The following is a 26,988-nucleotide window of genomic DNA, read 5'->3' as shown; positions in this document are numbered from 1 at the left end:
AGGAGGAGGAGGTGGTGGTGGTGGTGGTGGTGGTGGTGGTGGTGGTATAAGAGGAGGAGGAGGAGGAGGAGAAGGAGGAGACGCGAGGGGAGGGTTCTAAGAGTATCAAAAGACTGGAAGGAGGGAAGGGGAGAGCCTGGAACGAGGGAAGGAGGGAACGACGAGGACTGGAAGAGGACGAGACGGGAGGGGAGAGCTGGAAGGACACGGGAAAAGAGAGGGAGAAAGGAGGCAGGGGTGAGAGGGGACGGCACGGCGGAGCAGGGGGTGAGAGTGAACGGCGGGAGGGTGGCTGGAAAGGTTCGCCGGGCTTAAGTAAGTCGTTTCGTGTCGTGTGGTGGCTTTGTGAAGGGAGAACAGGACCTGAGGGTGCTGGAGACCTGGTGGGGGCGGCAGGGGGAGTCTGGGATGGGGTGGTCGGGGGCAGGGGAGAGAGGGAGATGGGGATGGTTATGCAAGGAGGGGACAAAGGTGTAAGACAGGGATAAGTCAAATGGTATACTCGATAAATTAAATACTTTATTTATTTTGGAAATTTGAGGTGCACTTTTCCAGAGAGAGAGAGAGAGAGAGGGAGGGGGAGAGAGGGAGGGGGAGGGGGTGAAGAGAGTACACATGGTCGTTTAAGAAGAAAAGAATAATCGTCACACTTAAATTGGGTCATCAACTTTTCTGTCCCAAGAGGAGAAGAGATCTATTCAGAGATGGAGCAAATTTTGTCACTGGTCTCTCTCTCTCTCTCTCTCTCTCTCTCTCTCTCTCTCTCTCTCTCTCTCTCTCTCTCTCTCTCTCTCTCTCTCTCTCTCTCTCTCTCCCATTTTTTTTTTACAATGAAGATTTATTTCTTAGATTTATGAATAAGATTAATAGTTTTCATCGCATTACATCGTAAGACAACTGAAAGCGGCGGCATAAAGGAACTAGCAAAACTTGACCTTCTCTGGTTTGTCTTCTTTAAAGGGATATTATCCTGGTCTGTAAATACATAAATCAGTAATAGTGGTAATAGTTGCATCAGTAGTCCCAGTAGTAGTAGCAGCAGCAGCAGCAGCAGCAGCAGTAGTAGTAGTAGTAGTAGTAGTAGTAGTAGTAGTAGTAGTAGTAGTAGCACTGCAGCAGCTGTAGTAGTCATTATTAATATAAATTTTATTGTTACAATGGAGGTCAGAAAATCCAAACCTCTTGAATCCTGCCACTGCGCGAGGCCCTTCCCCCGGGGCCCCTCCCTGCACCACTCACTCGCAGCCAGTGTTGGTGAGTACAAGATATCTTTTTTTTTCTCTCTCTCTCTCTTTTTTATACGAGTAATTCGTTATATTTTTTTTCTATTTGTGTAGAACGACCTATTTCTGTAAAGTGTCTGGAAATGATTTCCATTGTTGTTATATTGAAAATAAATTTCTGATTTAATGAAAAAAGTGCAGTATATGCTGGACAAGCCGTGTCGAGTGAGTGCATACAGTACACACACTATAATCCCATCTTTGTAAACCCACATCAGGACTAAACCACGCAAGCTAACACTCTATGATGAGATATGATTTTCTCGTTTTATTTTAGCGTCTGTTCAGACAGCACCAGTCAGTCAATCAGTCACTCAGCAGGCCGCGAGGCACAGACCAGTCACTCACTCCTCACGGCACCGCATCACCACGGTCATTCACATCCCACGACTTTTGACTTTTTAATTACCATGGCGTCTCCTCAAGTTTTATGTATCACTCAGGTGTTAGTGTTGAGTGAAGCTTCGAAGGCACGCACCTCACAGCAAGAGGAGAGATCGCTTGGCTCGAATTTTTCATCATTGCCTGTTGTATTATTTTCGTTCAGTAGAAACTAAGCAATAGGTAGGTGTGTTTCGTGCAGGGACTAGCACGTATAGGCCTGATGGCTTCTTTCTGCTTCCTTTACGTCATGTTCTTATGTTCTCACTCAAGTGAAGAAATAAGTGTAATTTTTTACGTGAAGAGAACAAGACCAGGGACACTAAAATGTAGAAAAAAAAAGTTGCCGCACTCAGAAAAAAAATAATTAAATAAAGTAAGGGAATTACGTCATTACTACTCAAAATAATAAGAAATTATAACATCTATATGCGTACGTAGTTAACTAATGATCAAATTACTGGTCATTTTGGTAATGTAAAGTGTTAAGAATCATTGAAACTGGCAGTAGGATAATGGGTGACGTGTCGAGTGACCAGGGAAAGATCAGAGAGAGAGAGAGAGAGAGAGAGAGAGAGAGAGAGAGACTAGGAGACAGACAGACAGACAGACAGACAGACAGACAGACAGACAGACAGAGAGAGAGAGAGAGAGAGAGAGAGAGAGAGAGAGAGAGAGAGAGAGAGAGAGAGAGAGAGAGAGAGAGAGAGATGGTGAGGGAGAGACTAGATGGTGAGGGAGAGAATTAATGGTCGCCTTCAGTTTTAAGATGATAACTATGTCTGCCTTGTAACGATGTTATTGGAACGTATGGATAAAGGAAATGCAAAAAAAAATATGAGTTCCAAAGCCCATTAACACACACACACACACACACACACACACACACACACACACACACACACACACACACAGCACGCCACAGCACAGCACACATCAGTAGCAAGGGAGCAAGGGGGGATGGAAGACATACTCGTACAGCAGGAACAGAGGCAGAGGCGGAGGCAGCAACCAAGTAAAGTGACAAAACATTAAGAGGTCAGTCAGTTAACAGCGCACGGAGAAAAGGAGGAGGAAAGGAGGGTGAGGGAAAGGAGGAGGAGGAGGAGGAGGAGGGGATCACTGTGCCAGCAAGGATTAGCAACTCGCCGAAAAGAAAGAAGTGAGTCCTTTTTAAAGCCTGGCAGCACGAGTGGGTTGGCCAAGGAGGGCACAACACGGCGCCACCAGTTGCAGAAACAAGATCACAGCAGCGCCGAGCCAGGCAGACCAGGGAGGGTAAAGCAAAGCAGCGTCGCTACAGAATTACACGGCAAATACTCCTACGTACGTGGTGGTTGGTGGTGGTGGTGGTGGTCCATCCAGCCAGGGAGCTTTGTTAGAGTCGAAAAAGGAAAACGAGGATGACAAGAACGAGAATAACGAAGAGGAGCAGGAGGAGGAGGAGGAGAACAACAAGGAGGAGGATAAGGAATAGGAAGAAAGAAGATGGAGGAATAAGAGAACGAGGACAAGGAAAAGGAGGAGGAGGAGGAGGAGGAGGAGGAACAAAAAGAGGATATGGAGAAACAAGAGAACAAGGACAAAGGGAAGGAGGAGGAGAAGGAATAAGAAAAGGCGGAGAAACAGCATAGCAGCAGCAGCAGCAGTAGCAGCAGCAGCAGTAACAGCAACAGAGGTAGCAGCTTCGCGACACCCGAGCGGCCCCCAGAACCTCGGAACATATTCCCTTGCCGGTTTTGCCCCGAGGGATAAAAACCGGGCGGGCCTTGGGGGCAGAAAATGGGAGTTTCGTGTAAGTTGTCAGCGCGCACCCAGACAGCCAGGAGAGGAGGGCGAGGCGGCCTTCCCGCTCACCATCGTCGCCTTCTCACCAGGTTTCGCTCGGAGGCGCTGAGAGACGGTCGAGGGGATTAGGTGGTCGAAGTGAGATCGCTCTTCGATGAGATTTGGAGTGATTGAGCAAAATTAAGTGAAGAAATGTTGGGTATTCGAATATCAGACTCCGACGCGGGGACGGAAGGGCCTAACCCGTCCCGCTCCGTCAATGATCCTTGTTGCATGTTATCCTTCAAGCTAATTTGCCATATTAGACTATAAATAAGCCCTGGATGTTATTTCCAAGGTGCTCAATAAAGCTCCTAGAACCACAAGTCGCTTCCTCCAGAGACGTAAGCAGAGGGAGTCCCCGCCGCCCAGTATAAGCCCTAACCCGCCCTCCGCTAAGACCCAACACCTGCAGCACCTCCCCGACGCTTGATTAGACCCAGGTAGCCGCTGCTGCCCGGGGACTGTGCTGTCGAAACGCTGCTGCACGTGTAGGACAAGCATGAACAAATGTAAGACTCACGGTGAGAAATTTGGCAAACCTGCGGTGGTGTGATACGAGAGAGAGAGAGAGAGAGAGAGAGAGAGAGAGAGAGAGAGAGAGAGAGAGAGATTACAGACGAACAGACAGACAGATAGACATAAATTAGGCCATGTACACCAAGAAAAGAAATGTGAAAGGAATAAAGGGAACAAAAAGGGACAGACACAGACTAACTGAAATTAGGATTATGTACAGACACACAAAAAAAAAAAAGGAAAGGAATGGAGAGTACAGACAGAGAGATAGAAAAGGAACTAAAACAAAGAATAAGGAAATAACAGATGAAAAGGGACAGAGTAAACAGACAGGCAGACAGATAGACAGACACAAATGGAAGGACAAAGACTATGAAAAGAAAAAGATTACAGCAGACAGACAAACGGGCAGATAGACAAGCAGAGTGACAGACAACAAAGAACACAACACAAGAAAAAAAAAAAAGCCAAAAAGAGCAAATGTACAGACATATCAGCTAGACATACATACAGACATACAGACAGATAGATAGACAGACAGACGGACAAAGAAAGGATACGTGACTGACACAAAGGAAAAGACGAGACAAGGAAGAATAGAGCAGATAAACAGAGGAGCGGAGACAAACATGTAGACACAGACAACTACAAAATAAAAAGGAATTAAGCCAAACACCAAGAAGAGAGAGAAAGAGAGAGAGAGAGAGACGAGACGAGAATTAAGGAACAGAGTGGAGTGGAGGGGGGCCTGGAGTGCCACCACCACCATCACCACCAGCGTCGTCGTCGTCGTGAGGGTGTAGGACGCCACAGGACACACCCCACGTCGAAAAATACTCGGCCCAGTGCCAATGCTCGCGGTGGTCTCAGTGTCCCCGGGGAGAGGCGCGCCTGGGCCACTGGTGAGGGACGGGAACACTCAGGCGAGAATTTTCTGCATGAGATTTCCGCCAGCGAGCTCCAGGTCTTGTCGAGACGCGAGAACCACTTCATTTCTTTTTTTCTTTCTCCTTTTTGTTTCGAAGGATCGTGAGACATTCTGGTGTGAGGTGAGGGGAGGGTTCGACAGGAGGAGGAGGAGGAGGAGGAGGAAAGGAGGAGGAGGAGGAAAGGAGGAGGAGGAGGAGGAGGATAGCCAGTCACGTCCTGCTTCTCGGCAATCTAGTTGCTGCTTGTCTCAGTGGTCAAGTTGAAATGGTTTATGTGGGGATAAAAATTGATGATCCTCTCTCTCTCTCTCTCTCTCTCTCTCTCTCTCTCTCTCTCTCTCTCTCTCTCTCTCTCTCTCTCTCTCTCAAACTATATAGAATCGCAAACAAAAGAAGGGTCGCTAATTGGAGGTGCCCTGGGAATTCACAAACATCATTTGTATTAAGGCCGGGAAAAATAAAAGTCAGCAGATACTTAAACATTGTAACTTGTGCTATAGAGTACATGTATTTGCGCCACTGATTTCTTGATGTTGAAGTTTCCATCGGTCACGTTCCCTCTTGATCACACCATTTCTTCTTAAAAATGCTTCCTTCATACACACACACACACACACACACACACACACACACACACAGCACCTAACAACATTAACAAAACAACACCACCACCTAACAACACCACCACCAGCACCACAGTCACCCTAACACGCCTCATCCGCCACCGTCCCTCACAGTATACCCAGCCACACCCACACAGACCAACACGCCGCCGTCCCTCGCTCTTATTAACGCCCCGCTAATGACTGGAAACCCAAAATTCGCCACAACGCTTATCCGGGAATCTGTAAAAGCACTGTGGGGGAGACCGAGACCAAAATGAGGCGATGTATAAAAGTGAAGGCAAACAAGAAAGTGGTTTAGCACGAGAGTCGAGCCCCGGCGACAACACTCTATTATGGATGTGTTTTTGGAAGGCTGCGGTCAGGTGGCGTCGACAAGAGGAATTTAGGATATTTTCTGACTCGCTCGGTGGTGGCGGTGGTGGTGGTGGTTTCGTGTGCACAGTCCATGACCCAAGTGTTCGTAAATATGTTTGGTTAGCGTATAGTCAGAAGTCATGTCTGCACTCACTCCCATAATGTTCAGCGTTTTTCTTCAGCCTTAAGATCTCTGTTGAGCTGATTATCTCCTTACAAAACCTGACAGATTCTTGGCTGGTTAGAGGTTTGGTTGGCGTATAGTCAGAAGTCGGGTAACCCTCTGCAGTCACTCCCATAGTGCTCACCGGTTTTCTTCAATCTTAAGTTCTCTTTGCTGATTATCTCCTGATAAGACCAGAGAATCCGGGACAGAAGCCACACAGTACAAAAAAAGGATAGCACTATGATACTGAACCACTGTCAGTATACGTAAATATTTCTTGTAAGGCTCTTTTTGTCTCGTGTGTATGCCTACTGTGTTTGTATCAAGGGACACCCAACTAAAACGGTTCGGTACTTTGTTTCGACTACTCACAGCAGACTCTTGGTTGAAGCTATTGGGATTTGAGACTTTCAAGGATGTTCTCCTGACTCTAATGATAATTGACAAAGATTCTTCACCATTACTGGAAAGAGTATCCGTGGGAACGTAAGCAGTTATCTCCGCAGGCTCTGAAAAAAAAGTCGTATGGTAATTTCATATATTCTTGCTGCAGTAATATGCACTCGTATCTGTTCTTGTTTATCTTATTATTGCTGTTATTATTATTATTATTATTATTATCATTATTATTATTATTATTATTATTATTATTATTATTATTATTATTATCATTATCATTATTGCCGTTGTCGTTGTCGTTGTTGTTATTTTTCTTTTTGTCTTTATCCTTGTCTCTGCCCTTGCCCTTGTTGTTGCCGTTGTCGTTTCTGTCGTTGTCGTTGTCGTTACCGCAGTGTTGTAATCATCATCGTGTTGACAGACAAGTGTGCGTAGGTCCTGCAGGTTCTTTTGACGGACTTTCTTGACTGAGCGAGCGGTAGCAACTTTCTTTGACTTTTTATTCCTTTTTTCTTTTCAATTCGAATCATTTTAGTAACGAAAGAAAACAAGGCACGGAATACTGTAAAGATTAAGGAAGCCTGCTAAATGTCACTTCACATGAATAGGTGAATATGGCAGATTTAAACAACAGTGTAAAAGCGGTGGTTTTTGTGTTTGTGAACTTCGAGTGTTGAATATAACTTCGGCAAAAGTAGTTGAGTTAAAGTAACAGCAATCATAATTATAATGGCAGTAATGATAATAATAATAATAATAATAATAATAATAATAATAATAATAATAATAATAATAATGTATCACTGAAGTTGTGCCACCACTGTTTCTGGTTGATGCGCCACTTGTGTATCAGATTTGATTTGTCACCTCTGTTGTTCTGGAGTTCATGATTGATGATGCTTGTTACTTGCCCAGTCGATGAGGATGTTTGGAGTGTTGGTAGCGTGGAGGACCGGAGTGAGGCGGTGATTCTGATAGCTTGGAGGTCGTGGGTAGTTAGTTGTTATATGATGTGTGCGAATAAAAGAACACGATGACGAGAGTTCTTGATTTAATGGATGACTGATTGTACACACTGGACTCGAGACGAAATTGTAACGTGACGATTGATTGTACTCTCTCTCTCTCTCTCTCTCTCTCTCTCTCTCTCTCTCTCTCTCTCTCTCTCTCTCTCTCTCTCTCTCTCTCTCTCTCTCTCTCTCTCTCTCTCTCTCTCTCTCTCTCTCTCTCTCTCTCAGAAGTGATACGATTTATAACTGAGCAGCGTCTCTCACGGCTGACTGTGATGGAGCGGAACTGAGTGAGAGACCAAGACTGACTGCTCGTGACTGGATGACTGACTGACTGACTGTGTCTCTGACTGTGACTGAACTGGAACTGCCTCGCTCGCTACTTGCGGGCTGCATTTATTTGAGCTAAGTGGATCGCAGATAATTATCCCTAAGGACTGGAAGTGGGTGTGAAATCCCCTTGAGAGGTAGAGAAGGGGGACGAACGCAGGTGTTATGCTTAAGGACTGGAAGTAGGTGTGAAATTCCCTTGAGGTAGAGAAGGAGGAGAAATGACCAGGAAGGAAAACGAATATATATACACAGGTGTTATCCCTAAGGACTGGAAGTGGGTGTGAAATTCCCTTGGGAGGTGGAGAAAGGACTGGCTGGCCATGGTACACATGGGATGAATATATGAAATAGTGAAATATACATATATGTAATAAAAGTAATTGCTGAAACTGATACAATAGTAATGATAATGATGATAATAATAATAATAATAATAATAATAATAATAATAATAATAATAATAATAATAATAATAATAATAATACGTGTGTGACGCTCATCAGGTAAAATTAGGCACTTATGTATTTACTTTAATTGCTTATTTACTTGTTTTTTTATCTTATTTTTATTAAAAGAAAGACGAACTTATTTATGTTAATAGACTGAACATTTTCACTGCAATAAGGAGGTCTCCCAGCGCCGAAGTGGCAGGTGTTAGTGGTGCGTAGGTTGCCCCCCTGCTCTCCACTTCCTTCATAATCTCAGTGACCACGATGAAAATTATTAGAGTAAGCTGACATATTTATGCATCTATCAGTACTCAGCTTAAAGGGCTTAACAGGAATCATGATTCTGACGGCAAGCTGCCCCAAAGCAGAGAGAGAGAGAGAGAGAGAGAGAGAGAGAGAGAGAGAGACTAACTTGAATATACAGAGAAAAGGATAAGATAAAAACAGCTATAGATTTATTGCTAAGGACCCATCCACACTCCCTCTTCAGTAACAATTAAACATGAAAAAACCATGAATATAGTGTACTCCTTTAAATGGGGAGACAGGTGAAGACGGATACGATAGACAGATGACGTTTTCCACCTTGGTATCTGGACTGGGTGACTGACGGAGCAGCTGGCGGACCATCGTTTGCTATTCATATCCAGTGCGAGAGTTCTACGTTGGGAAAACCTTTGTAGAGGCAACTGAGTAAATAATGTTATCCCCAAGGCCACGCAGTTAGGAAGAAATGTGTTTTTATTAATGTATATAGGAGATGGACCAAGGAGATAAAAAGAAATGGAGATAAAATTAAATAAAAATAATCAAATGAATTATTCAGTTGCTGCTCCGGAGAAAAGTTAGAAAAAATATTGCATTTCGATTAGACAGTGTTTGTTGACCGCGGGAAGAAATAAAAAAAAAGGGGGGGAAGGACAATGAAATAATAAAAAGAGGGGTGAAGTTTACTTAATGATCCGGAGAAAAAAAGTTAGAAAAATTAGTGCATTTGAACTGGACTGTTTATTCTTCCAAAGCACAGAAATATGAAATAAATAATTGAATAAGACACGGTGTTCTGAAACTTTGTTACTGCTGTATCTATATCCGAGTGTATCCAAGTGCTTCCTTATCGCCGGTGATCAGTTGTGAGGTGATGGTGAACACGTGTGGCTGACTGATGGCGAGAGGAGGGGACACCGCGGGGAGGAGGACCTGGAGGGGTGGATGGGTGAGGTGGTGGTGCCTCTCTCTCTCTCTCTCTCTCTCTCTCTCTCTCTCTCTCTCTCTCTCTCTCTCTCTCTCTCTCTCTCTCTCTCTCTCTCTCTCTCTCTCTCTCTTCTATCGACAACCAGACACATTCTTAAATAATCAGGGACTTTCTTATGTTTTTAACTTCAAATTAATTTATATTCCTAAGTCATAAGTTAACTTCGTCTTTCATGTTATGACTGTCATCGCGATTTCCAATTACGCATGTCGATTAAGTTACGTATTTACTTTCGAAATGCTGCTAGAAAATGGTCAGTTTGTCAACATATTAATTAGAGAAATGGAACCACACAAGACTGAAATCTACCGCCACCGCCACCACCATCTCCACCTCCTCCAAAACATCCTTCAGCCTTCAGCTCTCGAACCCTCCAGACGGTGGTGGTGGTGATAGTAATAGTGTAATAGTGGTGGTGGTGGTGGTGCTAGTGACAACAGCATTTACTGAGAGAGATACAACACCTTCAACACCTCAGACACCACCGCTATGACTCACCCAGCATCACCCAGTCTTACCTCATCACACACACACACACACACACACACACACACACACACACACACACACACACACACACCTTGCCCTCTCTTGACCCAGAACGCTCCCCTTAATGTGGCGGTACAGCTGATTGTGACACAGTGCCCTCTCCCCTCTTCCCTCACCCCTTCTCTCCCCTTCACCCCATTACTTCCCCATCACCCCCCGTTGTGCCTCACTCCTCGTGGCTCCTGTGGTGTTGTCCACTTGCCATTTCCCTCTTTTCCTTTCCTCTTGTCTCATTTTCCTTCCTCTTCGTTTCCTTTCCTCTTTTTTTTATTTCTTCCTCTTTATTTGTCTTTGTTTTTTTTTCTCTCTGTCTTCTTATTTATTTTCCTACAGTTTAATTTTCATTCTCCCATCTTTCTCTTTCCTTCCACTGCTTTATTTATTTTTTTTCATTTGTCTTCTCTCATCATCTTTCTCTTCTTTCCTCTTCATTTTCCCATTCTTCTAGTATCATTTTCATTCTTACGAATTCCTTTTTTTTTTCCTTTCTCATATCTGTTTTTTTTTTCATTAATCTCCCATTCCTCTACCATTATTTTCCTTCCTTCTTTATTTTCCTTCCTTTCCTTCCGTCTTCTTTTCTTGTATTGCATTCTATTTTTTTCCATTCATCTCACAATCTTTTCTTCAATATCCCACTTTTCCTTCTTAAGATTTTCCCTTGTAGAACTCCCCTTCTTCCTTCCTTTATTTTCCTCTTTCCACACGCTCTTCCCCTGCGCCTTGTATCTCCCATATGTGAACCTTCGTCCATCAGTAAGGCCTTTTTTGTCTGTTCATCTGTGTTTATTGATATAAAGGAACAGTGTGTGGCTTCTCCTCTTTCATTATAGGACTCGCAAGGGTCAGAAGATTGCCCCTGTCTTTTCCTTTAATACCAAGGCGCCAAGAACTATAAAAACTCCTGTTATATTCGCAATTATTATCCATATTCTCAAATGGGTGGGCGCTGATCTTCACTATCTCTAGCAGGCTTTAGTTTAAGGTTTTGTGGGATTTCAAGAGTGTTTCGTAATTCTAGTGACAATTTAACGGATTCTGCACCATCATTGGGAGAAGTCACGCATGAGAACCTGATTCATTCATTCTGCGACCTCTTGACCTCTGAAAAATAGTCTTTATGAAAACTCAGAAAATTCAGGAGCTGGTACCTAAATGTTACGGTGAATGGCATGGTATCATATGTTGATCCCACTGTTGCCACCAATTGTAACTGAAATGCTCTCTCTCTCTCTCTCTCTCTCTCTCTCTCTCTCTCTCTCTCTCTCTCTCTCTCTCTCTCTCTCTCTCTCTCTCTCTCTCTCTCTCTCTCTCTCTCTCTCTCTCTCTCATTATTTAGCATCGGCTTGTGATCATAATGCTACCTAGTAAGTGTTTGTAAATTTCCGTAATGCTTAATTTGGTAGGTAATTCATTGTTGTTGTTTGTAAGTGTTTGTAACAGGCTTACAATTCATTTTTTAATTTATTTTACAATTTATTTTTAAGTGTGTGTGTGTGTGTGTGTGTGTGTGTGTGTGTGTGTGTCAGGAACTTATTGTATGGTGTGTTGTGGTTCGAATTCCCCATCTGATATCATCCTCATTATCTCTTACATATGGCTCCCCTTCCTCCCCTACAAACAAAAAACAGGCATGTATATTTTTTTCTCTCAACCAATTAATTTCCTCAAAAACACCTTCACTCTGCTACGACAACAAAGAACAATATCATATGAAGGCATTAAGTGTGTTTTCCTCCTAACTGTCATGATTACTCTCTCTCTCTCTCTCTCTCTCTCTCTCTCTCTCTCTCTCTCTCTCTCTCTCTCTCTCTCTCTCTCTCTCTCTCTCTCTCTCTCTCTCTCTCTCTCTCTCTCTCTCTCTCTCTCTCTCTCTCTCTCTCTACGTGACAGATAATATATCAATCACATAGAGAGAGAGAGAGAGAGAGAGAGAGAGAGAGAGAGAGAGAGAGAGAGAGAGAGAGAGAGTCCAACTATGCCCACTCACCCTTTTTTTAACCAAGTAGTGAAGATGAAGAAAAAGGAAAAATACCACAAAAAAAAATATGTAAACAAACAGAACACATATCGTGAAATTTCTCAGTTTTTCATTCCCTCTTTTTTTTTCTTTTTTTCTTTTCGACCAGCACGAGAGAGAGAGAGAGAGAGAGAGAGAGAGAGAGAGAGAGAGAGAGAGAGAGAGAGAGAGAGAGAGAGAGAGAGAGTATCAATATCATAATGCCATCGAGCACAGTTGGCATACATTAGGCAACAGATGGATACCTCCCGGACCTCACCCAACCCACCCCTCCAGCGTCCCATCCCTTCCCCTCCTCCTACCCCCATCTCCCATAAGTCCCCGAGGATCGCAAGTCCCCGGGAGCAGCACAGGCGCTCGGTCCCTATTGACTCTGCTGTACTCGCTGCTGCAGACTCATTTTCGATTCCGGTGATAGGATCTAGATAGTTATCGAGGTGCGGTAGTGATTACATAGGGACGCAAGGTGCCCACTTTCCTATTATTGTCGTCATTGACTCGCGATTAAATCAGGTTCTGGAGAGGGAGAGGGAGAGGGAGAGGGAGACGGTGAGGGGGAGAGGGAGGGAGTTGTAGTAGAAGTAGTAAAGAGGGAGGCGGACTGAGTACCGACATAGTGAAAGAGGGAGGAAGACTGAAAGTGCAAGGAGGGATTGAGAGAGAGAGAGAGAGAGAGAGAGAGAGAGAGAGAGAGAGAGAGAGAGAGAGAGAGAGAGAGAGAGAGATGAGGGATAAGGGGGACGGGAGGTTTACAATTAGGAGAATGAGGCAGTGAGGGCGACAGGACGGAACAGAACCGCTTCACCGCAAAAAGTGGAAGGAAAACACCCTGAAAGAGAGACAGGGAGATCAAGGGAGTGGAGAAAGAACGAGAGGCAAAGAAAATCAAAATAAAACCAGAGAGAGAGAGAGAGAGGGGGCGGGGGGAGTAAGTGGGAGGACGCGTGGAAGTGAAAGGTTGAAGAGCGTGCAAAATTCGAAATAATTCTATGCAAATTACAAAAAAGATGCACCACAAGAGAGAGAGAGAGAGAGAGAGAGAGAGAGAATGAGGGAGGTGATGGGGCCTTAGGGAGGGTATAGTTTACTTTATTAGCAATGTAAGGCAGTCTGTCTGTCTGTAGCTGCGGAGGATCACAAAAGGACTGACGGTGGGTGTCATTTCCCAACGCTTCCCTCAGGCTAGGGGTGGACGCCACTCAGCGCCTCCTGCGGACAGCCGCAGTGAATGATACACGCGTGCACATGTCAAGGACGTTTAACCTCGATTGGTTGTTTTTAACGTTGTTTCTTGATGCGAACATGTCAGAAACATTTGCCTCGCGTCGTTCTCTCTTTTGTCCAGTTCTATAATATAATTACAAGAGGAAAAAACTATGTTTTTCACTTCCTTATATTACCTCCCTGCTAACACGCCCATCACGTGAGTCTGCGACACTGCTGGCGAGCTGCTGTGACACACTTATCTCAGAACAACAGAGAGAGAGAGAGAGAGAGAGAGAGAGAGAGCAAAATAGAAATAATATAATCATATAGATATAGAATATTCACAAGAACTAAACATAACAGCACTTTTCCAGATGAAGTGAGGCAACAAGAGAGTCTAACAGGGAAGGATGGATGTTGATTTTTTATTCTTATACACAAAAACTTGTACAAGGAATACTCAAATACAGACAGGTAATCAGGCAGACCGACAAATAGATAGAATAGACACAGGCATACAAACAGACAGACACACAAAATATCATGTGTATTTCCAGGCCGTTTGTTAAATGTTAAGAGGATTGCCAGCATTTTCTTGACCTTCATTTCATGCAGGAATCTTTGTAGGGCTTCCTTCCCTTCCAAATTTGATTAAGAGTTGTTAGGTAAAGTCGTATGGATATACAAACCCGTTCTCATTTTAAATTGTTTCGTCATTGTTTTTATCTTCCTTTCCTCCTCTTTCTTGTGACCATCATTATTATAGTATGTTTCCATATTTTCTGTTATTGCTATTACATTTTCTCTATTTCTTTTCGTTTTCTTTTGTTTTATCTCTCATTTTCTTCCCGCTTCCTCTCATGACTCGTTCACATTCCCGCCATCATGTGTTTCCATTCACCAACACGTAACTACCACTACAATTTTTTTATTTATTTATTATTTTTTTTTTTTTTACCACAGACACAATCGTTCCACCGCACCCCACGCTCCTCATCCATTCACTTCCTCCTCCTCCTCCTCTTCCTCCTCCTCCTCCTCCTCCTCCTCCTCCTCCTCCTCCTCCTCCTCCTCCTCTTCCCCCTCGTCTTGCTGGAACGTCTCCCCTCTTCCCTCCCTTTCACTACACACGCCCCCTTTAAAACCACTCTACATACGACACTGCTCTCTTCCTTCCTGCTCGCATCATGCATTCCTCTTCTTCCTTCCCCTCTCTCTCTTATTGAACTCCTCTCCTCCTCTCCTTCCTCCCCACTATACGGCCTCTAGCTTCTTCCCTCACTCTGTATTATGAGGCTTTCTTCGTCTTTCCCTTTAGTAAACCACAACTATATACAGTACGTACATTCCCATTATGCAGCGCCCCACCCCTTTCTCCCATAGAATTATCTCCCCTCCCTGCTTCCGTCCCTCAGTTTGTAATCTTTAGTGACATAATCTTTGTGTGTCTGTGTATGCGTCTTTCTCTGTCTATGTAAGGGGCAACTCGAAACTGTAGGCTCAAATCAGATGAACTTTGTTGTTTTATAATGGGATCCTAGATGATTTCGAATTAATTTCAGCCTAGATGGTTTTTTTTTTTTTTTTCCCAAGGCAATGTTTAGGGGTCAAAGTTCCCATCGAAAAAGATCAAAATTTGGTCATTACAGTAGTAGTTTTCATCTTAGACCACGCATTTTAGTATCACGGAAGAGTTTTTTTTTTTTTTTGGCAGCTTCAACCCTACACCTCAAGGATTGGTAGTGTAGATGGGGGACATTCCAAGGAGGGCCAGAGTTCACACCGAGGCAGTAAATTCAAAACGTCCCAAATCTGGACAGACGTATTGGAATTCCGCCACAGGTAGCTAAGAAAAATTAATATCTCGACTGAAATTTCTCTCTCTCTCTCTCTCTCTCTCTCTCTCTCTCTCTCTCTCCTCTCTCTCTCTCTCTCTCTCTCTCTCTCTCTCCTCTCTCTCTCTCTCTCTCCTCTCTCTCTCTCTCTCTCTCTCTCTCTCTCTCTCTCTCTCTCTCCCTCTCCCTCTCTCTTCGGCTGAGTGAATCACGTGATCAATACGCTGGATAATGATGAGGGTTGTCCTTGGCACTTAACTTTTCTCTGCCCGCCATTACATTATCTCCACATTACCCGACACACACACACACACACACACACACACACACACACCCTCTCCTTCCTTCCTTTCTTCCCTCCCTCCCTCCCTCCCTCCTCTTTGCCGCCCTTCCTCCTTCCAGTCTCTCTCTCTCTCTCTCTCTCTCTCTCTCCTCTCTCTCCTCTCTCGCTCTCTCTCTCTCTCTCTCTCACTCTCTCTCCTCTCTCTCTCTCTCTCTCTCTCTCTTTCGTAATTGGTTTTATTTTTCTCCAGTTTATTCCTTTCTACCATCTCTTCCTTCTTCATCTTTTCTTTTCATGTTCTTTCCATGTGTTTTTTTTTTTTTTTATTATAATCAATGTTTTCTTTTTATTTATTTTTTTCCTATGTTGTCCTGTCTCCATTTATTTCCTCACAGTCACTAAATATTAACTTTCCTTTTTAGTGTCTCAGTTTCGTGTGTTTCGATGGCAACTCAAAGTATTGCTCTTGATCTTTCTTCATCTTCAGTACTTGCAGCAGGAGTGAATAGCAGAACCGTGTGCCATTCGCGTCTGTACGTAAGTGAGACTGCTACAGGCTAAGAGGGCACATCGCTTGGTAGGAAGACGGGAAGATTAGTATTAGGAAAAGAAAACACACACACACACACACACAACACACAAACACACACACAACACACTACAGCTTAATTTATTTTCTTATGTTCTTATGTTCTTGTGTGCAGGTCAACTATGTGTATAATGGATAAACATACAATCTTCTCTACTCCTCTAAACACATAAATAAAGAAATTAAGTGAAAGCTATCTACACATTAATCTCTATTTGTTTGTTTGTGTGTGTTGGAGGGAGGGGGGTCACAGTCATCTTGCCAGAAAGATTTCTATAAAGCTGATGATACGGAGAGATGAAAGGAGGAGGAGGAGGAGGAGGAGGAGGAGGAGGAGGAGGAGGAGGAGCATGAAAAGAAGAGGAAGAAGAGGAAGGAAAGGAGGAAAATGAAGAAGAAGAAGAAGAAGAAAAAGAAGAAGAAGAAGAAGAACCTTTACAGAAATAAACAAGCAACAACAAATGAAAAAAAATTGATGTGAAAGAGAGAGAGAGAGAGAGAGAGAGAGAGAGAGAGAGAGAGAGAGAGAGAGAGAGAGAGAGAGAGAGAGAGAGAGAGAGAGAGAAATGGAGGGATAAGTGGTATGATCAGTGAAGCGAAAGAGACCAATGAATCTATGGGCAACCCCCCCCTTCCCTACCCTATTTCCCTCCTCACTCCCCCATTCCCAACCCTACTCCCAACTTCCCCGGTTCCCTCCCTGCCAGGCCGCTCCCTTTTTCCCCGTCCCCTTCCAGCCAGGCCCTCCGTCGGCGCCCCCAGCAGGAGACTCACGCCCTTAAGAGAAAACCCATATAGCACTCCTTTCCCCCTCATTTTGATGGAGTATATAGAGTAATGTAAGTTCCCTTCCTCCTCCTCCTCCTCCTCCTCCTCCTCCTCCTCCCGGGACACATTGATGGCATTATCCGGCTGTGTTATTTTAATGTCATTGTCGTGTCCACTTTTACCATAATCGTGTTACAATCGGTAGGGGGGGAGGAGGGGGAAGGAGGGGAGGGGTCGTTGGGCAGCGTTTGTCATTAGTATTCCTCCAAGGGGTGAAAGGAAGGACGTCTAGGGGTGTGTGTGTGTGCGTGTGTGTGTGTGTGTGTGTGTGTGTGTGTGTGTCTTGATGGTTATTTTATAGGGCGGCGGCAATGATGGCTTAATGATTATATATTTAGTAATGAGTGTCGTCTTATTTCCATGATTTATTGTTGTTGTTGTTGTTGATTGTCATTGTCTAGGGGGTTGATGATCCCTGTGGGGGCTGATGGTGGTGGTGTGGCTGAGTGAGTGAATGAGTGAGTGGCGAATCAGCTCGGTCATGTGGCGTGAGAGTGGCGAAGAGGAGGCAGGTCGGGTGAGTGTTCGTTTTTTTTCCTGGGGATGGTATTGTATTATTATCTTTGAAAATGATGTGTGCGCTTCCGTTTATTTTTTTTTTCCCGCCCCTTTTTGTATTTGTATTGATGTGTTAGTAGTAATGCTGGTAGTGGCGGTGGTGGTGATGGTTGTAGTAGGAGTAGTAGTAGTAACAGTAGGGGTCGTGGTGGTAAAAGTAGTGTAGTTATCGTCGTAGTTGTAGCAGCAATAGTTACTTTACAACTCGTGACCACCAGTACACCTCCATCCACCCTTTTATCTCCTTAGCTCTTCCTGTCCTTTCCCCTTTCTCCCCTTCCTCCCCTTTTTTTTCTGCATCACCACCACCACCACCAGCATGACCTCCTCCCTCCCCTCCCTTCCCAGTACCCCCACCAGGCCTTCCTCCTGTATACACGCCCGCATCCAATAAAACAATCGCTAGTTCTCTTTCTCTCTCTCTTTCTTCCCTTTATGACGCGGGCCAGAGGGAGGCGGCAGCGAGGGGAGGCGAGGGATTTAGAGGGGAGTGGTAGGAGGTGAAATGGAGACGCAGGGGGAGTGGAAAGGGGAAGAAAGAGGAGGTTAACAATATCACGGAATCGCAAAGGGATATCAGAGTATGGGGGGTGAGGTGGAGGGCAGAAGTGGTCGTGAGGGGTGTAGTGGTGGTGGGAGGGCAAGGCGACACGCAGGGCTGTAAATGACTACTGCTGATCATGCTGAGGTGACCCGTGGCTTTGTTGAGGATGGTGGGTAGTGTTGGGACAGCTGATGTGGTAGGTATGGGCATCAGGTGTGGGTGGGAGGAGGGGTGTGTGTGTGTGTGTGTGTGGTGTTGAGTAGTGAGTGTGGCGCGGTGCTTCTTAGGGTGTCTGCATTGCGTGGAGAGTTACAGTTGCAGGACATGCGATATACGTAGGACTATATTCTGGAATACTTCTCGCCACTCCTCTACATTCAGAAGACTCTAGTTGAAGTGACATGAATTTTTAAGGATGTTTTTTTTATATTTCTAGTGACAGATTAACAAGATATCTACATTAATATCAGGAGAAACACTCTTGAAAACCCGGGTAACTATCTTTCTAGCCTTTGAAAATAATCGTGGGGAGATCAAAAGCGTTTCAGAATACTGGCCATAGTTTCTCGTGGCCTCGGACTCATCTCCGTCTCGCTGGCCTTTGAGATTGGTGGGTGATGTCCCCGGGATACAGGACCACTCTGACATCCGGGTTTCCTCAATTCACCTTCCCAGGTTTCCCCCAGGCAGCCATTTATCGACCAGCCTTAGGGAAAGATGAACAGCTGGGTGAACTGTGCACCGATTGCCCCAGGCCCGCAGATTCGTATCCAGGCGCGCCAGCCACTGCACCCCAGAGGCACTGCATTGGCTGTGCATGGGCGAAAAGTGTGTGTTGTAGTTATGTATCGGATATCAGCCTCCGCCTTCGCCTCCGCCTCCGCGGAGCGTCAAGGCGACGATGAAGGCAAAGGCGAAGGAGCGCACCTGTCACTGCAAATCAGTCCATCATAAGTCTTCGCTCGCCACGAGCGGTTGTGGACTGAGGTGTTCAGCGCGGAATTATTCTTCCATCCATTCCTCTTCCACTTCTGCTCCATCCATCTCCTTGCCCCTCTCCTTCCACAGTTACATCTACTCCTTTTACATTCTTGAAATATATTATACATTTTTTTTTTTTTACTATCTCTTTTTCTGTTTTATTTTTTTTTTTTCTCCTCCGGAGCTTTGTGTCGCAGATAAGACGCACTCAGTAATACTGTTATATGTAAAAATTGTCCGCATCCACATCCGTAACCGCGGATATGGAGGTAAAAAGAAATCTCCAACCGCATCTACAAATATTGACATTTCAATATTCGCAATTTTATCTGCAATCGCTTTTCATGAAAAAATACATATCCGGCTCCGCCTCCGCATCCGCAGAGGTATAAGATTTAGTATCCGATACTTCACTAGTGTGCTGTATGAGAAGGCGTGGGCGGGTGTTGCATTGTTGCCTTCCGTACCGCTATGTATGCCTACCAACTATTTTATTCTTCTAGTCTTCTTCAGCGCCGTATGATCCATCCCACTGATGCGCGCTCCAAAGTCAGTCAGTCAGGTTACCATTTATTATTTTTTTTATCATGCTATGTGTTTTTGATGTCATTTGTTTTCATTTTGCTACATGTTGATGATAAGTACTAGTTATCAAGAATATAAAAGGAAAATAAGAACACTGCAGAAGGCCGGGTGACATACACAAGGCAGCTCCTGAGCACTGAGAACCTTCCCGTCTGGCCTCATCATCCATGAATTTATCCATCTTCCTCTTGAAACTACTTAATGTCGTTGCACATAACTATGTTCTTATCAGGCTTGTTCCATTCATCCGCAACACTGTGAGCCAATTGTGATCTCTTTATCTCATCTCAGGCGAGTCATTGTCAGCGCAACATGTTACCCTCACATTTTGCTGACTTGAACGTTTGTTTTGCTTCCGTGCCACTCCAAACACCATAGTTCAGTATGCATGCTGTAGACAAAGTTAATTTCCTAAAATAGTATGTTGCTGTCATGTGCTTCGTGGCATGAAATAGTATATTGCTGCCATGTGCTTGCTTGCACTAGCGGAAGTGTTGGCGCAAGGAAGTTCTAGGACAGGGATTGACATTTACATTGGAAACTGCGGTAGGACGGAAGAGCCACCCACGCCAACTGAAGGAGTCAATGGGCAGTTCTTCACAGATAATTAGTCTCTGCTTACCGCTCAAGAAACATGAACATACCTGGATGTAAACAAGTACTTTGCGAAATTTATTCTGAGCGACAAAACAGATTTGCACACACTCAGAGTTCGTGGAGGAAAGAGCCTACAAGTAAGGCTGCAAACAGATGTACTACGATCTGTTGACCACCATTAAGAAATACCATATTTTCTCCTTCACGACATTGGAAAAAAAAAAAAAAAGAATGAGAAGCTCCTCCATTTTCCCATATCCGGTACGTTGTTTCCAAACCTTCCACGCTGGAATGTGAAGGATGATGTTTTGTTTTCTCATTGCAGAAGTGTACAAACCAATAGAGATGGTGGAATTAAGTGTTAGTTTTTTTTTTTTTTTTTTTTTTTTCAAAACGAATTATAATAGGTGCCAGATTTTTCTCTTCCCTGAGTATCAGATGCTCAAGGGGCAGACATTTTTGTGTCGATGCGCCTTTTTTTTTTTTTTTTTTTTTTTTTGTTTTTGCAGGAAGGGATTCTGAGAAGACCTGCATCGTTGACTCCTGATATCTGAGATTAATATTAATCCACTGTCAGTTTTGGCCTAAATGACTTGGCGTGATGGTACGTGACATTACATTACATGACCTGCTTTTCTGAATGACAAACTATACATTTGCACAAATTGAGGTGTGCAGAATAGCATGATGTAATGACCTTTTCGATATATCATATGTTGCAAGGAATAAAGGACGACCACCGCTTCTGTAAGTATGGACTGTGCGCCTGAGTGAGTGGAATTCCAAGAATATAAAAGTGCACATAAATGCAGGGTGGATGCAAGCCGTTACCCTCACGTCCTTATGCCCTGCAGTCTTACAGTGATAGTGTTTTATCTCGTATCCAAATAATTTTGCAATTGTCTGTTTCTAATTTCATATTCAGGGGTGAGTTCCATGCAAATGTGGAATTTCTAAGGCAGACGGTTACTCTGAGAGAGAGAGAAATACTCCAGCGTGCGAGAATAAATTAGTGAAGACACTTGTGCCGCTTATGAATGCCCCGGCACAGAATGACGCATTGTCTGCCGGGTAAAAGCAGGTTCATATCGTTAGAAGCCTTGCCCCCTCGTGCGCGCCTCGCCCGCTCTGCAGGAGGACCCTTTCACGCGACAACAAACTCTCAAGTGTTACCTTATTAAGCGTTTCTCACATTCGCCTCTCACCATCACACTCTGGGCCGCGCACATTGCCACTCATTGCCACTCTCACCACGCCCATCCCAGGACAATTGCCCCACCGAGAAGCTAATGATGTAAAAAGCTTCGACTCCTCGGCATTGTGTGGCCGCGGACGCCGCCGCCTCGGCACAATCCCCGTCCCCGACGCGGGCCTTTAGTTTGCTCACTCAATTAGCAAGTTGCCTACGTTTTTTTCGTGTGAAGGGCCATACAAACAGTTTTTAATGAAAGAGTGTTGACTATTAAAACACTTCTCAAAAATTAACTTGGTCCACTTCATACCGACTAGGATTAAAAGTCGAGAAGAAGTCGCGTGTGGCTGAGAGTTGTAAGAGGCGCCGCGTCACGCCGCCAGACTGTGGTCCTTGCGACTCCGCGGCGTTGGTCTGCTTTCCGGATGCCGCGCCTCTCCCCAGCTAAGGGCCCTATTCCCGATTCCTGGATTAATCACAGATGCGCAGGAATCAGTGTGTTATTTGTAAAACAAGTTGACTCCTGGAGGCAAATGTTACATTACTGGCGGAGCAGAGGTGGCTGTGGAGGGATGGAATTCATTGGTCCTCACGAGTACCCTCTCCTCCAATGCCGAATTAGCATTTTTGTTTACATTTAATTATAAACATGACTCCCACCAAACACGCAATGTTCTTTTCCTTTACACGAACTCATTCAAGGCGATAGTTTCCTTAGCGGTGTTTTGTGTTTCCTTACCCCCCCATTCTTTTTTTTTTTTCTTTTTTTCTGAGCATCCGCTGCCTCCACTTCTCTCCCCGTGCCTCCCGCCACTCTTGAGCCACGTCTTGACTCCCTGACCTGACCTCTGAGAGTTCGTCCATACAGGAACATTCACTTTCACATTATAAAGACGAACACGATGTACACAAACACTCATTCATATACATAGACGATCAAGGAAAACGGTGTGAGGGGATGCAGGAAGTGTTATAGCGGTGTACTGGATATTCCTCCCTGTGACGCAGGGGAGGAAGAGGGGAGATCAAAACCGCATCAATTACAGAGGAACCAGGCAGAACATTTTCCCGAATATGAGTATCTGTTCAGTGTTAAAAGAGAAAGGGAGCAATTTGAAACTTTGATATGTTGTACCGCAAATTTATTGGTAAAATTTAGTTAGAGAGAGAGAGAGAGAGAGAGAGAGAGAGAGAGAGAGAGAGAGAGAGAGAGAGAGAGAGCATAGTATCACAGGAATATCTGAAGTCAATGATCATTCCTTAGAGCATGGAAGGAGGAGGAGCAGGAGGAGGAGAAGGAGGAGGAAGAGGAGGAGGAGGAGGGAAGTAAGGAAACAGAAATATAAACAATGGCGATGTTAAACTCTGCGTAGGTGTGTGTGTGTGTGTGTGTGTGTGTGTGTGTAGTGGAGACAGAGACCCAAGGGACGGTGGTGGTGATGGCGGTGTGGCAGTGGTGGTGGTGGTGGTGGCGGGCAGTGTCTCTTTAACTGAGGGGGAAAAGAGGCGCCAATTAACGGTCTGGTAAAAGTATTGGATCCTCTCCGTAAGAGTGTTGGATCAAGATAAATGGGAGGAACAAGTGACAATCGACAGCTTGGAAATAGTCTCAGATCCTCTGTAAATTAGGCGCAAGCTTATTGGGTTCTCGTAAGGTATCGCTCGGCCTTGCGTCGCCTAATCGCGGACAAGGCAAGAGAGACCTGATGGCGACCGAATCGTTTTGGGAAAGGGAGAGTAAAATCCATAAATATACGAGAGGAAGAAGTGCTCGGGCTTAATTGTGTTGAACAAATGAAGAACAGGAGTCCGCCGGAGTCAACACGGAGTCAAGAGATCCCCGCCTGGTCGCTCGGGGATGCGAGATATTAACTCAGCCCAGCCTTACTTGTCTCCCACTTCTCCCCTCTTCCTACTCTCCTTCTTTTTCTTCCTGCTCCCTTCCTCCTCCTCCTCCTCCTCCTCCTCCTCCTCCTCCTCCTCCTCCTCCTCCTCCTTCTCCTCCTCCTTCCCCTCTCCCTCTTCTTCCTCCTCCTCTTCTTTCTCCCTTCTATATCCCCTTCCTTCTTCTTGCTCCCTTCCTTCTTATCCCTTTCCTCCCTACTTCCTTTCCTTCTCCTCCTCCTCCTCCTCCTCCTCCTCCTCCTCCTCCTCCTCCTCCTCCTCCTCCTCCTCCTTCTCCTCTGTCTCCATTTCCATCTCCACTTCCTTCTCTTCTCCTATAGAGTAGGAAGAGAACAAGGGCGAAAAAAAGGTGTTATAATTAAAGATTTTTATATACATACAACCTTGTCCTTCCCTTTTTCTCCCTACCTCCTCCTCCTCCTCAGTGAAAGATGAGAGAAAGATGGGAAAAAACGGAAGAAAGTGATCGAATTAAAAAATACACACACACACACACACACACACACACACACACACACACACACACACACACACACACTTACCTGTTGCTACCTTCAGCTTGCGTGTCCAGACGAAAAGATGGACAGACAGGTGGAGAGCTAAGTGACATGCTCGTTGGCATTGACGTGACAGACCACCACCACCACCACCACCACCACCACAGATCAACCACCGAAGCCCCCCGCCACCCATCGCATTACACACTCGCCCGTAAGAGAACGAATTAAAACCACACAATTTATTTAAGGCACTTACTTGCCATCGCGTCCTCCCACCCTCTTCACGATACTCTTTACCTGCCAGGCCGTGGAGGGTACCCGAGACTACCCCCGCAGCAGCAACATGTTGAGAAACCGTCAATATTACATGACCCGCAAAGAGCAGGAATGACGCGGGTGAGCAAGGCTGGGGTGTGCGGCGTATTAAGTGCTGGGATGTGCCATGCTCCCGCCCACGCGCACAATACAACACCCACAACTCACAGTGCTAGTCAGTCTTTCCCATACTCATGTACAACTTTTGAAAGACTTATTATTTGTACTATAGTCTCTTATAATGTAGTTCTGTGGCTTAGCAAAGATTGAATTATCCTAATGTTTTTTTTTTTTTTCTTTACGTTCATCCAAATGATTTATTACAGTGATCTCATTGTTAACAAAAGACGACCGTAGCAGTGAAAGGGTTAAGTACAGGCTGCATTTCTTTATGCTTTGATTTGTTTCCATGTGCACTTAGTTCAGCTAATTTATGTGGACTATTAAGTAGCCTATAAGTAGAAATATTTTTATGTTATTATGCTTTATACCTGATCATGTAATTTATCACTGTTATAATATTGTGTTAAATTTAATTGCGAGGTTGTGGTCAATAAACATATGTCTATCTGTCCATTTATCTATCTATATTTATCTGTAATTATCGTCACTATCATTCCGTCTTTGAAATAATTATTAACGCGTCACGCAAACACAGCGCGTTCACCTTCACTACACACAAGTCTCATTATCCTACCAATGAACATGTATGTCCTCCCCACAGGCACCAGTACCCTTGGATTACAGCTCTGTCTCTCCTGTTGCACTGCGTAGCTAGTTTTCTCTAACTGTATAGTAAGTGGAGTGTTGTTAAATCAAAGAGCCTAGTTGGGCCGTAGAAGTCTTTTGGTGTATGATTTTTTTCTTACTTTTTTTTTTTTTTTATTTGGTCGTGTTGGCCTTCCTTGTAATGATTTCCTAAAGTCTGTGTGATTACGCTGGCACCAGAAATTTTAGTAATCTCGGTTTAAAATTCTTCCTGACACTTACGGAGCTGTCACGAGTTTTTTTTTTTTTTTTTTTATTATTATTATTATTTTACTTTTTTTGTTTCACTACACACAGGTGAGGGAAGTCATTTACTGTCTGTACTACTCCCAAGTGCATTTCCAAACGTCTCAGCAGACTCAATATCAGTTATTGGTGTTCTCAAGCGTGATCTCATGACTTTCGTGGCACAAGGTTTGCGTATCACCAAAGAAAAAGGTGAGCACCCAGTGAAAGCCCGACTGGTTGTCTTTGTGGCCTTGAAAAATCGTTCTAAGGAGAGAGTGAATGCCTCTCGAAACACGGGGACAGAATTGTCGTCTTAGCATAGGGAAATTAAGTTTACGACACCTTCTTACCATGTAGAAGATATAAAGGACTAGTGTTTATTGTTTTTTTTTTTTTTTTTTTATGGAATCAATACCATACGGAGAGCTGCCACCCGTGTTAGATTTGATGCGCTATGAGTAGTATTCAGTAAAGAAATATTCTACGATACTTTTTTTTTCTCTCTCTTAGCAGCTCTTTTTTCGTACGTTTTTTTTTCTTTTTACCGTTGTTATTTTTCTTCTCTTTGTGTTAGGTTAGGTTTTTTTTTCCATTTTGTTATTGTTTTTTTTCGAATTATTATTATTTTATTATATTCCTGTTCATCTCTTTTTTTTTCCAGTCTTATTTGATGTTTCCTGATTCTTATTCTGTTCATGTGTGTTTTATTGTTTTCTATTTTTTCCTTCTCTTTCCATCTTTTATGGTTTTCTTTAATTATTTTTTTACCGTTATTATTTCACCGTTCTCTCTCTCTCTCTCTCTCTCTCTCTCTCTCTCTCTCTCTCTCTCTCTCTCTCTCTCTCTCTCTCTCTCTCCTCTCTCTCTCTCTAAATTCTTTTCTTGTTTGTCTTATTGTTGCATTCTTCCTAATTCTCCCTTTATTCATCTAGCTTAATATTGTTCCCTCTGTTTTTCTTTCCGTATTTCAATGTTGTTCATTCCTAATTCTAATATCCCTCCCTCACCCCACACCTGCACCCACACCTGAAAGATGCTGAAGCACAACCTCCTCATCTACATCTACCCATACCACCACACCTGCCAATACCAGCACTCATTTGCATATACGCTCCCACACCACCACGTATGTTCATATCACACCTTCACCAACACACTTCCTCATACCACAATATCTTCCAGTACCTGCGCACATGTTCTTGTCACCACACCTGTCGAATCTAACACATCTGCTTACCCATGGATGAATTATTATTATTGAAAAGATGGATAAACGAGGGAGGAGGTGAGAAACTAACAGCACGAAACTTCGGTAGAGTATTTACAATATATTAAAAAAGAATATATTGTGTGGTAAAAGAAAAGGGAAAAATTATATTTGGTAACACGTATTATGCTTAGATTTCTCTCTCTCTCTCTCTCTCTCTCTCTCTCTCTCTCTCTCTCTCTCTCTCTCTCTCTCTCTCTCTCTCTCTCTCTCTCTCTCTCTCTCTCACTCACCTCCACGAGTCAGTCCCTTCCCTCGTCTCTAATGCCTCTCTACGTTATCTCCCCTCCCTCACTTCTCTGCCCTCCCTCACTCACTCCCCTGTCCTTCCTCTTCGCTCTTCCCTCCCTCGCGTCCCTTCCTCTCCCTCGTCACTCTCCCAGCCAGCCGGCGAGCCAGTCAGCGAGCCGACCATCCCCTGGGAAATGTAGCATCCATCAAAATTTTGTCAACATAATGTGTGATAATGGAACCTGTGTAGCAGTTTAAAACTTGACACGTCTTTTAAAAGGGGATCTATCATTTATGCAGCTCCGTCATGTCCTGTCTCGCACTATACAGTTTGTAGATTCTTTGAAAGCTCTTTCGTAATGAACATTTTTTAAAGGGTTTTCGTCCAACTTCACGCGAGAAAGTTTAGTAAGGGAGGGATGGGATGGGAGGGATGGGACTTACTTTTCTTGGGCAAATTGTTAACAGTGATGCTG

At 44.2% G+C, this 26,988-nt stretch overlaps 1 long non-coding RNA gene across 6 annotated transcripts in view; it reads left to right on the top strand.

Annotated features, from left to right (window-relative positions):
- Window positions 1–24,592, top strand: part of LOC135089314 (uncharacterized) — a 79,305-nt gene extending 54,713 nt beyond the window's left edge. The window contains exons 4-6 of one of the 6 annotated variants that reach the window (XR_010261461.1): window positions 1,164–1,254; window positions 23,762–23,914; window positions 24,008–24,592. This is a non-coding gene — a long non-coding RNA (uncharacterized LOC135089314). Of the gene's footprint in view, window positions 1–1,163; window positions 1,255–13,281; window positions 13,423–23,761 lie in introns of those variants that run through there. The other 5 variants (XR_010261462.1, XR_010261457.1, XR_010261463.1 and 2 more) reach the window with 5 other exon arrangements.
- The last annotated feature ends 2,396 nt before the right edge of the window (window positions 24,593–26,988 follow it).

The sequence above is a fragment of the Scylla paramamosain genome, chromosome 3, assembly GCF_035594125.1.
Source record: "Scylla paramamosain isolate STU-SP2022 chromosome 3, ASM3559412v1, whole genome shotgun sequence".
In the NCBI taxonomy this organism is placed as follows: Eukaryota; Metazoa; Arthropoda; class Malacostraca; order Decapoda; family Portunidae; genus Scylla; species Scylla paramamosain.
This window is presented reverse-complemented; position numbering and strand designations above follow the sequence as displayed.